Source organism: Schistocerca nitens, chromosome 1 (genome assembly GCF_023898315.1).
Source record: "Schistocerca nitens isolate TAMUIC-IGC-003100 chromosome 1, iqSchNite1.1, whole genome shotgun sequence".
NCBI lineage: Eukaryota > Metazoa > Arthropoda > Insecta > Orthoptera > Acrididae > Schistocerca > Schistocerca nitens.
In genome coordinates this window covers 433385647-433398127 of record NC_064614.1, presented here as the reverse complement: position 1 = coordinate 433398127, position 12481 = coordinate 433385647, and the positions used below count along the sequence as shown (strand labels likewise).

General features: G+C 42.2%; 1 protein-coding gene across 2 annotated transcripts in view; it reads right to left on the bottom strand.

Moving 5' to 3' along the window:
- LOC126251195 (beta-glucuronidase-like) overlaps positions 1-12481 on the bottom strand; it is a 129027-nt gene that overhangs the window by 71539 nt on the left and 45007 nt on the right. The gene's annotated exons all lie outside the window — the stretch shown is intronic.

Below are 12481 nucleotides of genomic sequence, written 5' to 3'. Positions count from 1 at the left end.
TCTCGAGACTCTGTATTATAAAGTCTTGTATTGTAGAAATAATTTCTGCGATTTTATGACCATGAGTTTACGAGACAAGTGCTAGATAAATTTTGCAAGTGTGTTGAGTAAACTGCTAGCCATGTGTACATATTACTTCTATGTTCATACGCGATAAATTGATACATGACAGTCTGATTAACTTTCTCCTGTTTATGCATGTTCTCAAACCCTTGTGCGCATCTAAGTATTCCTGCATGAGGCAGTTTTCTATACAGTGTCATTGTAATGCAATTAATTAGAACAGATTCGACAATATGAATCAGTGCAATAGAAAACTTAAAAAGCAATATTGTTGGCTGTGAATTCTTTTATTACTCCAAAATTCGAACACTGATCTTGTATTTTTTTATGATTTGTGTGTAGTGTATGGTTTTACTTTTCTGATGAGATGGCGAAAAAATGTTACAGATATTTTACTTGTCTGTAAAAAGCAGAAGCGTAAATAAAGAAAAATTGAAAACAATTATGGAGAAGCAGGAGATGCAAATTGCTTACCGTATTTGCTGTAAGAGTTGGGTTGGGTTCTTTGCGGGAGGAGACCAGACAGCGAGGTCATCGGTCTCATCGGATTAGGGAAGGACAGGGAAGGAAGTCGGCCGTGCCCTTTGAAAGGAACCATCCCGGCCTTTGCCTGGAGCGATTTAGGGAAATCAGGATGGCTGGACGCGGGATTGAACCGTCGTCCTCCCGAATGCGAGTCCAGTGTGCTAGCCACTGCGCCACCTCGCTCGGTGTTGTAAGAATGTCATAGTTCTAAATGTGTTGCTTTTTCGCAACACTTCGGCGCCGTCTACAGTGTGATTGTAACAGAGACTGGACAATATAAATAAGTGTAAACAGAAAACATAAAAAATATTGTTGCGTGTCACTTCCTATCCCGTTACCGAAAAAAATGTAAATGATGTAGAATCTGTGCAATGATAGTGTGGCGAAAAGGCACAATACCATTGTACTTCACATCTTTAAGTCAACTTCAGTTCCTGGAATCAAATTCTTAAGATGTCTGTAAAACGCGTTACGAAGTTTCACGGACCTTCTGAAGCCGATCTATCTCTAGTAGCAGAGTAATAACATTTAGAACACGCTAAGCGCTATACAGGTTGAAATGCGCCGTCCCAAAATTACGTAACTTGAGCTGCAGCAGCAGACGTTGCGGATTAATTGTCCTTCTGCACGTCCGAATGCTCACGTCATAAATATTTATACTCTTTGGCGTTTAATCTAGTCACACATTACTGAACGTGAAACATCATCAATCTGATTTTATTATTGAGCCTTGTAGGATTATTATTAAGAGTTCTAACTCATTTAGCACCAAAAGAGAACTCTCTAGTCATGGATATTGACGGCGAGAGCCAAATGCTTTCATCTACCACTAGATATCTCTCGTTATTCACTCTTCCACGCCCTTCTTATGCAGCAACGTTGATACCTACAAGCAATAAGGGTTAAATCCCACCACTCTTACATTTCGTTGATAGTGGGCAATGTAAATCAGTCACAACTTGGTTTTGGTTAACTTTATTCAAAAAACATCGTTACCGGTTTCGAAATGATTTTCTTCCATAAAATCACATGGATGCTGGTTTGCATGTGGGTTGCCGTGAAATGGTCGTATGTTTTGGCAAAAGCATGCAACCTGTGTGACGATGAATGTATGACAGTTTCCTTAAAAAAAAAAAAAAACTGCGACTCATTTCTGCTGTGCAGTGTCATCATTCTGTATCACGTAACAGCTACGGTCTTCCAAAAGTGTCACTTTTTGACAAATCAGCATCAGCATTACTCTTACACCTTCTGACACTATCGTTTGCTTACGCGCCCGTCCATAATAACTATCATAATTCTTAAATTCTTGCTCACAGAGTAATTTCCATCTGCTCTTCACTAACATACCCATGAGACAGTTTTATCAAGATATTAAGAAAAATTGCTTTACATTACCTCTTACTTCTTCCCTAAAATATTGCCTTCGGATAAAGTAACAGCGTGTGTTCGAGAGCACTGTGATTCCTGTTTCTATTGGGGCAGGCCGCAAACGGTCATGAATAATTGGAGCAAAAGCGAAGACGAGGATAAACACCAAATACTGCAATGTATATATGCTCTAGGCATTACACGGCACTAGATCTGTGGACAGAGACGAGAAAGAAAGTTGGTCCTTGCGTTGTTGAAGAGAACATTGCGACATTAGTCTAGAGATTTAGGGAAATAACTTGAAACCTGCATTAAGATGGAGGCCTTAATCCACCTATGAATCCAAATTTTAGTACTGCTCGGCAGTTATCTAACCGGTCGATGGCATTCGTGTCATTCAAACGGCTGCAACAAATCCCGGATGAATCTCTTAAGAGGGATCCTTTGTATCTAGCAGCTGTGTAAGACAAAGTTCTCAGTTTTTCCTTAAAAATGAAGTAGCTTACTTAGTACCCTGTGACAACTCATCGAACGAAATTATTATCGGCTAACGAAAGCAGTTACTCATTCATTAACTAGATTTTCGGTCCTCTGTGATTCATCTAAATTACAGATTTAGCACTGATGAGATTTACCACATTCATCATGTTGAATGCTTATCCTGGATTACTCTTTATCAAAGCAACCCGATAAATCGCTTTCAAAACACATTTTATTGAACTTTAATTATGGCACTTAATATTAAGAGGGCGTGATGAAAGTGACGCCTCCGAGTTTTTTATGTGAATACTCTTAAAGCTTTTTAAATAAAACAAGCGTTATTAACATTTTACTTCTTTATTCTTCATGTCTACATATTTATTTCTGAACATAGTCATCCTGGCGACGAACATATTTTTCCCAAAGAGAGGTCAATTTGTTGACACCGTCTTTGTAGAATGTTTGACCTTGTTGAGGAAGCCACAAACCCATCTCTGCTTTCATCTCTTCATTTCTATCAACTGAAGTTCTCAAAGTAGTAATTAAAGTTCAGGGAAAAGTAATATAAACTTCGAGATTACCGATTACATTGTAATTCTGTCAGAGACAGTAATGGACGATGCTGAGGGAATTAGATTAGAAAATGAGATATTAGATGCATTAGATGAGGTTTGCTATTAGGGCAGTAAAATAACTGATGTTGGCCGAAATAGAGAGGATTTAAATGTAGACTGGCAATGACAAGCAAAGCATTTCGAAGAAGAGAAATTTGTTAACTCGAATATGCGCCAGCAAGTCTTTTCTGAAAGCATTTGATGGAGTGTAATCTTGCGTGGAAATGAAACGTGAACGATACACAGTTTAGACAAGAAACGAATTGCAGCTTTTGAAATAGATGAAAATCGGATGGGTCCAAGTCGGGATTGTACGGAGGATGATCAATGACAGTGAACACACGGCGTCAGATTGTTGCAGATGTCGCAACGCTCGTGTGTGGTCTGGTATTTTCATGCTGAAGGAGACGCTGCTCTGTGAGTGGACAAACTCTTGGAACTCTAAACTCGATTACAGCGCGATGTTTCTCACGCACCGACGTAGTTACGTTACTCACCGTTATGTTTCACGCGACAGTTCGGAGCTCACTAGCGGCAGAGGGGTGGAAATATGACAAAATGAAGAATGAATGTGTAGAATGTTAATAACGTTTGTTTTATTGAAAAAGCTCACATAAAAAATTCGGAGGCGTTACTTTTCAGCACGCCCTCGTAAATAATATGACACAAAAATAACGCATGAAAATGATCAGATGTAAGGTTTGTAAGCAAAGTGTTATATACGGCGTCAGAGTTGTATATATGTTGTTTAAAATTTATGTCTTGTTTCTCCCTTCTAAAAATGTTTGATTAGTAGCATTTCTCGCTGATTATTTTGTTGATGCCCAACAGGATTTTCTCTGCCGTTCTTTTTTTCATTTGCAGATCTTTAATTTTCAGTGCAGCCAAACATTAATGATTTGTGAATAGAAAGATGTTTTGAAATAGTTTTTAATTTTATTTCCTAACACATTCGAGGCGGTTGACTGAATTAAATAAGGAAATGATTTCCGATCATTAACCAAAAGAATTGTTATTCATGGTTATATTAATCCCCCGCATGAACCATGGACCCTGCCGACGTTGGGTGGTTGGTTTGCCTCAGCGAAAGAGGTGCAGTCATAATGGTGGGATATCTGTGGAGAGGCCAATGGTTCCTGAAGACGGGCAGCAGCTTTTTCAGTAGTTGCAGAGGCAGCAGTCTGGATCACGGACTGATCTGGCCTTTTGCGTCAGTCAAGAAGGTCTTGCTATGCTGCTATTGTAAAGGACTGAAAGCAAGGAGAAACTACAGCCGTTACTTTTCCCAAGGGCACGCAGCTCTGCTACATGGTTAAATGATGGTGGCACCATGTTGGGTAAAATATTCTGGAAGTAGAATAATCCCCCAATCGGATGTACAAGCGAGGACTTCTCAGGAGGATGTTGTCATCAGTCAAAAAATAAATAAAATAAAATAAAACTGGCACTCCTCAGGTAGGAGCCTGGAATGTTAGATCTCTTCATCGGATAATTAGGTTAGAAAATTTAAAAAGAGAAATGGATAGGTTGAAGCTAGATATAGTGGGAACTAGTGAAGTGCCAGGGTGAACAGAACTTTTTGTCAGGTGAGTACAGAGTTATAAGCCACAATGAAATGGGGGTAATGCAAGACTAGATCTAATAATGAATAAGAAAGTAGTGATTCGTGTAAGCTACTATTAACAGCTTAGTGAATGCATTATAGTAGCCAAGATAGGCACGAAAGCCAACACTAACTACAGTAGTAAAAGTTTATATGTCGACTAGATCCGCATACGCTGAAGAGGTTGAAAGGTAGTACGATGAGGTAAAAGTAATTATTCAGATAGTTAAGGGAAAGAAAAATTTAACTGTGAGGGGGTGGGGGGAGTGGAATCTGATAGCAGAGAAAGGAAGAGAAGAGAAAATAGTAGAAGAATATGGACAGGAGGAAAGGACTAAAAGAGGAAGCTGTCTCGTAGAATTCTGCACAGAGCCTTATTTAATCATCGTTAATACTTGGTTTAAGAACCATGAAAGAAGACTGTGTACGTGGAAGAGACATGGAGACACGGAAGGTTTCAGATAGTTACATTTCTTATTGAACTCCCATCATATGGCTCACACTGTTGCTGAGCCAGATTCTGTCGCCTGTGCTGTTTCAGAGGAAACCTGTCAGCCTGCAGGATCCGTACAATCACAGAGGGTGGGATTATTGATGGTTGGGAGCTCCAACGTTAGGCGCGTTATGGGGCCCCTTAGGGACATGGCTGCCAAGAATGGAAAGAAAACCATTGTGCACTCCGTGTGCATACTGGAGTCATTCCAGATGTGGAACGGGTCCTCTCGGAGGCCATGAAGAGCACAGGGTGCAGCCAACTGCAGGTGGTTGCTCACGTCGGTACCAATGATGTGTGTCACTTTGGATCAGAAGAGATTCTCTCTGTTTTCGAGCGGCTAACAGAAGTGATAAAGGCTGCCAGTCTTGCTTGCAAGGTGAAAGCAGAACTGACCATTTGCAGCATAGTCGACAGGACTGATTGCGAACCTCTAGTACAGAGCCGAGTGAAGGGTCTGAATCAGAGGCTCAGACAGTTCTGCGACCCTGTGGGCTGCAGATTCCTCGACTTCCGCCAAAGGGTGGTTGGATTTCGGGTTCCGCTGAATAGATCAGGTGTCCACTATACGTAGGAGACGGCTACACGGGTAGCAGGGGCTGTGTGGCTTGACTGGGCAGATTTTTATTATGTTAGAGGGTCTCAGGAAAACACAAGAAGGGCTTCAGTTACAAATGGTGCAGGCAGAACACAGGAAGAACGTAGATACCGGAAAAATCGGTACGACAGCTGTAAATTGTCGTAGCTGTCTTGGGAAAGTACCAGTGCTCCAAGCGCTATGCACTACTGCCCGTTAAAATTGCTACACCACGACGATGACGTGCTACAGACGCGAAATGTAACCGACAGGAAGAAGATGCTGTGATATGCAAATGATTAGCTTTTCAGACCATTCACACAAGGTTGGCGCCGGTGGCGACACCTACAACGTGCTGACATGAGGAAAGTTTCCAACCGATTTCTCGTACACAAACAGCAGTTGACCGGCGTTGCCTGGTGAAACGTTGTTGTGATGCCTCGTGTAAGGAGGATAAATGCGTACTATCAAGTTTCCGACTTTATAAAGGTCGGATTGTAGCCTATCGTTATTGCGGTTTATCGTATCGCGACATTGCTGCTCGCGTTGGTCGAGATCCAATCACTGTTAGCAGAATATGGAATCGGTGGGTTCAGGAGGGTAATACGGAACGCCGTGCTGGACCCAACTGCCTCGTATCACTAGCAGTCGAGATGACTTGCATCTTATCCACATGGATGTAACGGAACGCGCAGCCACGTCTCGATCACTGAGTCAACAGATGGGGAAGTTTGCAAGACAACAACCATCTGCACGAACAGTTCGACGGCGTTTGCAGCAGCTTGGACCATCAGCTCGGAGACCATGGCTGCTGTTACCCTTGACACTGCATCACAGACAGGAGCGCCTGCGATGGTGTACTCAAAGACGAACCTGGTTGGTTGGTTTTGGGAAAGGAAACCAGACAGCGAGGTCATCGGTCTCATCGGATTAGGGAAGGATGGGGAAGGAAGTCGGCCGTGCCCTTTCAAAGGAACCATCCCGGCATTTGCCTGGAGCGATTTGGGGAAATCACGGAAAACCTAAATCAGGATGGCCGGACGCGGGATTGAACCGTCGTCCTCCCGAATGCGACTCCAGTGTCTAACCAATGCGCCACCTCGCTCGGTGACGAACCTGGGTGCACGAATGGCAAAAAGACATTTTTTCGGATGAATCCAGGTTCTGTTTACAGCATCATGATGGTCGCATCCGTGTTTGGCGACATCGCGGGGAACGCACATTGGAAGCGTGTATTCATCATCGCCATAATGGCGTATCACCCGGCGTGATGGTATGGGGAGCCATTGGTTACATGTCTCGGTCACCTCTTGTTCGCATTGACGGCACTTTGAACAGTGGACGTTACATTTCAGATGTGTTACGACCCGTGGCTCTACCCTTCATTCGATCCCTGCGAAACCCTACATTTCAGCAGGATAATGCACGACCGCATGTTGCAGGTTCTGTACGGGCCTTTCTGGATGCAGAAAATGTTCGACTGCTGCCCTGGCCAGAACATTCTCCAGATCTCTCACCAATTGGAAACGTATGGTCAATGGTGGCCGAGTAACTGGCTCGTCACAATACGCCAGTCACTACTCTTGATGAACTGTGGTATGGTGTTGAAGTTGCATGGGCAGCTGTACCTGTACACGCCATCCAAGCTCTGTTTGACTCAATGCCCAGCTGTAGAAGTGGTTGTTCTGGATATTGATATCTCAGGATCTATGCACCCAAATTGCGTGAAAATGTAATCACATGTCAGTTCTAGTATAATATACAGTATTTGTCCAATGAATACCCGTTTATCATCTGCATTTCTTCTTGGTGCAGCGATTTTAATGGCCAGTAGTCTAGAAGCCACTGATGCTCAAATCGTTACAGTCACTGAAACCTGGCTAAAGCCAGAGATAAACTCAGCCAAAATTTTTACGAAAAACCTAACGGTGGTCCGAAAGGATGGGCTAAACAAGGTAGCGGGTGGGGTGCTTTTTGCTGTTGGTAAGTAATTTATCTTGTCGCGAAATTGAATTTGATAGACCCTATGAGTTAGTATGGGCAGACGTCATTGTTGGCAACCGGAACAAAATAATAATTGGTAAAAGGTTACCGACCTCCCAATTCAGATGATACAGTTGCTGAAAGGTTCAAAGAAAACTTAACTTGAGTTGGATTTCGAACACACACCCGAATCATACGATTATAGTTGGTAGCGACTTTAATTTATCCTCAATACGTTGGCGAAAGTACATGTTTGATTCCGGAGTTACGCGTAGAACATCATCCGAAATTGTGCTAAACGTATTCTTGGAAAATTATTTCAATCAGTTAGTTCATGAGCCCACGCGAATAGTAAACGGTTGTGAAAACACACTTGATCTCTTAGCAACAAATAATCCTGAGTTAGTATCGAGCATCAAACCGGATACATGGATTAATGAACACAGGGTTGCTATAGTGCGATTGAATATCGTAACCCCCGAATCCTCCAAAAATAAACGAAAAATATAACTATTCAAAAAAGCAGATAAAACTTCACTTGACGCCTTCCTGAGAGACAATCTGCATTCCTTCCAAATTAATAATATAAATGTAGACCAGATGTGGCTTAAATTCAAAGAAATAATATTAGCAGCAGTTGAGAGATTTATACCAAATAAATTAACAAACGACGGAGCTGATCCTCCTTGGTACACAAAACGGGTCAGAACACTGTTGCAGAAACAACGAAGCAAATATGCCAAATTTAAACAGACGCAAAATCCCCAGGATCTTTTACAGAAGCTCGAAATTTAGCGCGGACTTCAATGCCAAATGCTTATAACAGTTTGCACAACGAGACTTTGTCTCGAAACCTGGCAGAAAATCCAAAGAGATTCTGGTCGTATGTTAAGTATGTTAGCGGCAAGAAACAATCAATGTCTTCTCTGCGTGATAGCAGTGGAGATACTATCGAAGACAATGCTGCCAAAGCAGAGTTACTAAACACAGCCTTACGAAATGCCTTCACAAAAGAAGACGAAGTAAATATTCCAGAAATCGAATCAAGAACAGTTGCCAACATGAGTAACGTAGAAGTAAATATCCTCTGAGTAGTGAAGCAACTTAAATCACTTAATAAAAGCAAGTCTTCTGGTCCAGACTGTATACCAATTAGGTTCCTTTCGGAGTATGCTGATGCATTAGCTCCATACTTAACAATCATATACAGCCGTTCGCTCGACAAAAGATCTGTACTCAAAGACTGGAAAGTTGCACAGGTCACACCAATATTCAAGAAAGGTAGTAGGAGTAATCCACTTAATTACAGGCCCATATCATTAACGTCGATATGCAGCAAGATTCTGGAACATATATTGTGTTCGAACATAATGAATTACCTGGAAGAAAAGGGCCTATTGACACACACTCAACATGGGTTTAGAAAACATCGTTATTATGAATCAGAACTAGCTCTTTATTCGCATGAAGTGTTCAGCGCTATTGACTAGGAATTACAGATCGATCCCGTATTTCTGGATTTCCGGAAGGCTTTTGACACTGTAGCACACAAGCGGCTTGTAGTGAAATTGTGTGCTTAAGGAATATCGTCTCAGTTATGTGACTGGATTTGTGGCTTCCTGTCAGAGAGGTCACAGTTCGTAGTAATTGACGGAAAGTCATCGATCAAAATAGAAGTTATTTCTGGCGTTCCCCATGGTAGTGTTATAGGCCCTTTGCTGTCCCTTATCTATAAAAACGATTTGAGAGACAATCAGAACGGCCGTCTTAGATTGTTTGCTGGTGACACTGTCGCTTATCGACTAATAAAGTCATCAGAAGATCAAAACAATTTGCAAAACGATTTAGAAAAGATTCCTGAATGGTGTGAAAATTGGCAGTTGACTCTAAATAACGAAAAGTGTGAGGTCATCCACATGAGTGCTAAAAGGAGTTCGTTAAACTTCAGTTATACGATAAATCAGTCTAATCCAAAAGCCGTAAATTCAACTAAATACCTAGGAATTACAATTACGAACAACTTAAATTGGAAAGAACACATAGAAAATGTTGTGGGGAAGGCTGCACGTTTTGTATTATAGCGAAACAGAGAAGAGAGTGTCACAGAAATGATACAGAATTTGAGCTGGACATCATTAAAAGAAAGGCGTTTTTAGTTGCGACGGAATTTTCTCACGAAATTCCAATCACCAACTTTCTCCTCCGGATGCGAAAATATTTTGTTGACACCGACCTACATAGGGAGAAACGATCACCACGATAAAATAAGGAAAGTTAGAGTTCGTACGGCAAGATATAGGCGTTCGTTCTTTCCGCACGCTATACGGGATTGTAATAATAGAGAAGGTGGTTCGATGAACCCTCTGCCAGGCACTTAAATGTGATTTGCAGAGGATCCATGTAGACGTAGATGTAGATATTGCCATGCAATGACTCGCTGGTGTAGCATAAGTCGTTGACTTTTAGCTTGAGCGACAGGAAGGTGGGGCAGAACAAGATCGAATCTGCCCTCAACGATCAACGGCCTTTGCTCTGGTTCATCTACACGTCTGGAGGCCATGTAGGACTTCTCGTTCGCCCGTTTAAGGATAATCCAGTGTAAACATGACATACAAAAAGTTAAAACGCGAAAATATACTTAACAGGGTGTACAAGGTTCGAGGACGCGCGGGAACAGGACATTCCTTTCGTAGATAAAAGTGACGTTGTGCTGTCAAGGAGAACGTCTAGTCGTATACAAATTGCAAGATACAGGTAAATAAAGACCCGTAAGCTGTGCGCTGTACAATTAAAATAGGATGCCACAGTTAAAAAAGTATCGATTTTCATGCTATATACATACGGCCGTTCGGGATCTGATAGTAAAAATTGCATGTACTTTCATTGGCTTTATTTTTGGACTTATCCAACAACTGCCTTTCATAAGCACCTTTCACAAAGACTTCTATTAGCCCCTTACTCTTCATAATATCGACACTAATGATTTGCCCTGTTCACAAGGAACAAAGGTTTCTACTGATACAGATGATGTCGCCCTAATAGCTGAAGGGGCAACTTTCGAAGATGCAGTAGATAGGCTTTGCCATGCTCTACAAACTCTAGACAGTTATTATCAAGAGAACCAGCTGAAAGCGGAGCCATCAAAAACATGTCTGTGCATTCCACCGCAGAAACAGACAAGCAGCAACACAATTCCAGCTGATCTGGGAAGGTAAGCAACTAGAACACTGCTTCACATCGAAACATTTAGGAATATTCTTGACGGAGCCCTCATCTACAGATTACATTGCTTGAACACCAAAGGAAAGGTATCAGAAAGCAACAAATTTCTCCGGAAATTTTATGGAACAGTCTGGGGGACGCACCCTCGTATCATAAGAACTTCAGCTGCAGAGTATGCCTGCCCCATCTGGTGCTGATCTGCCGATGCGAGTCAAGTAGATGTGCCCTTAAATAAGACCTACAAACTCATTACAGGCTGTTTGAGATCTACACCAAGTGAAAACGTTTACTGTCTGGCCGATATTCCGCTTCCAGATATCCGCTGTGAGAGCGCATCCAGAATGGAGAAATCTAAGGCACTGAATTTGAGAACTCGTACTTTATGTAAGAATCAACTAGCAACCCAAAGAGTCAAGTCAAGAAATAGTTATTTCGTGCTACAGAAAGCCTCATTGAATTATCTTAAAGTTTGAGACAAAATTCATGGCGTTCCTCATCCAGCCGCCTTGAAGGATCGATGATGCCTTATGAAGGCCTCCCATACGATCATGAGAAAAGCTGATTTATATGGAATATGCTCAATAGGCTGCACTCTGCAGCTGACAAAACGAAGGTCAACATGAGAAAATGGGGATTTACCTGTGACTGTGCAGTATGTGAATGTGGTGAATATCCTTGCCTGCAAGTTGTGTCTCACTTTATGCTCTCCCGAGAACGTCATGATCCCACCAAGAAACCATTTGAATTAGCTGCATACCGGTCACAACATATTTAATATGTGAAACGATTCATTAGGTTTCAGAGCATTGTTTGTTTACAAATATACGATTTACACTCACCAAGTTTCTGGTACATTCTATAAATGTTCAATGTGTGCGCTCTTGGCCACCCGGCACACATCCAAACGATAATTCAGTTCCGTCCATACGTTCAATAGCGTGTTTTCGTCAATGTCCAACAAAAAAGCAGTGGTGCAGTTCTTGCAGCGTTGTCGACATTGAGGATACATAAATTTTGTCCTTAACATAAACCCACAGGAGATGGGTCGTGATGGCGTGAGATCTGCCGACATGGAGGGTCGTGGCTCTTAAACCAGAGCACCGTACCCAGCAATGTGTAGTTCCCTGTTGAGAAAGGAGCAGACAATTATGTTCCCGTGAGGTGGAGCCCGTCCTGTTGAAAGATGAAAGTCGAGGAGTCAGCAGTTGGTCGTGGCAACAACCACAACGGCAACGTGTCCAGGTACACGGAACCTGTCACTGTCTGCTCGATGAAGAGGCCATACACATTTGTCCTGGATATAGCATAGAAGATATTCACTTTTGGTAAAATCCCTTTCCAACTCCGCAGAAACATGCGGCGGTTCAGTACCCAATACTCACACTGTGACGATTCACGTTCCCCGGCGGATGGAAAGACTCTTCGTCGCTGAATATCAGTGTCCCTGTAAAGTCTTCATCATCTTCCAAAACTTGGCTGCAATCGGGGACAAAAATCTAATAGGTGGTCGTAATCATTGGGAGTCAGTTGTAACAGTTGCAAAAGATCGG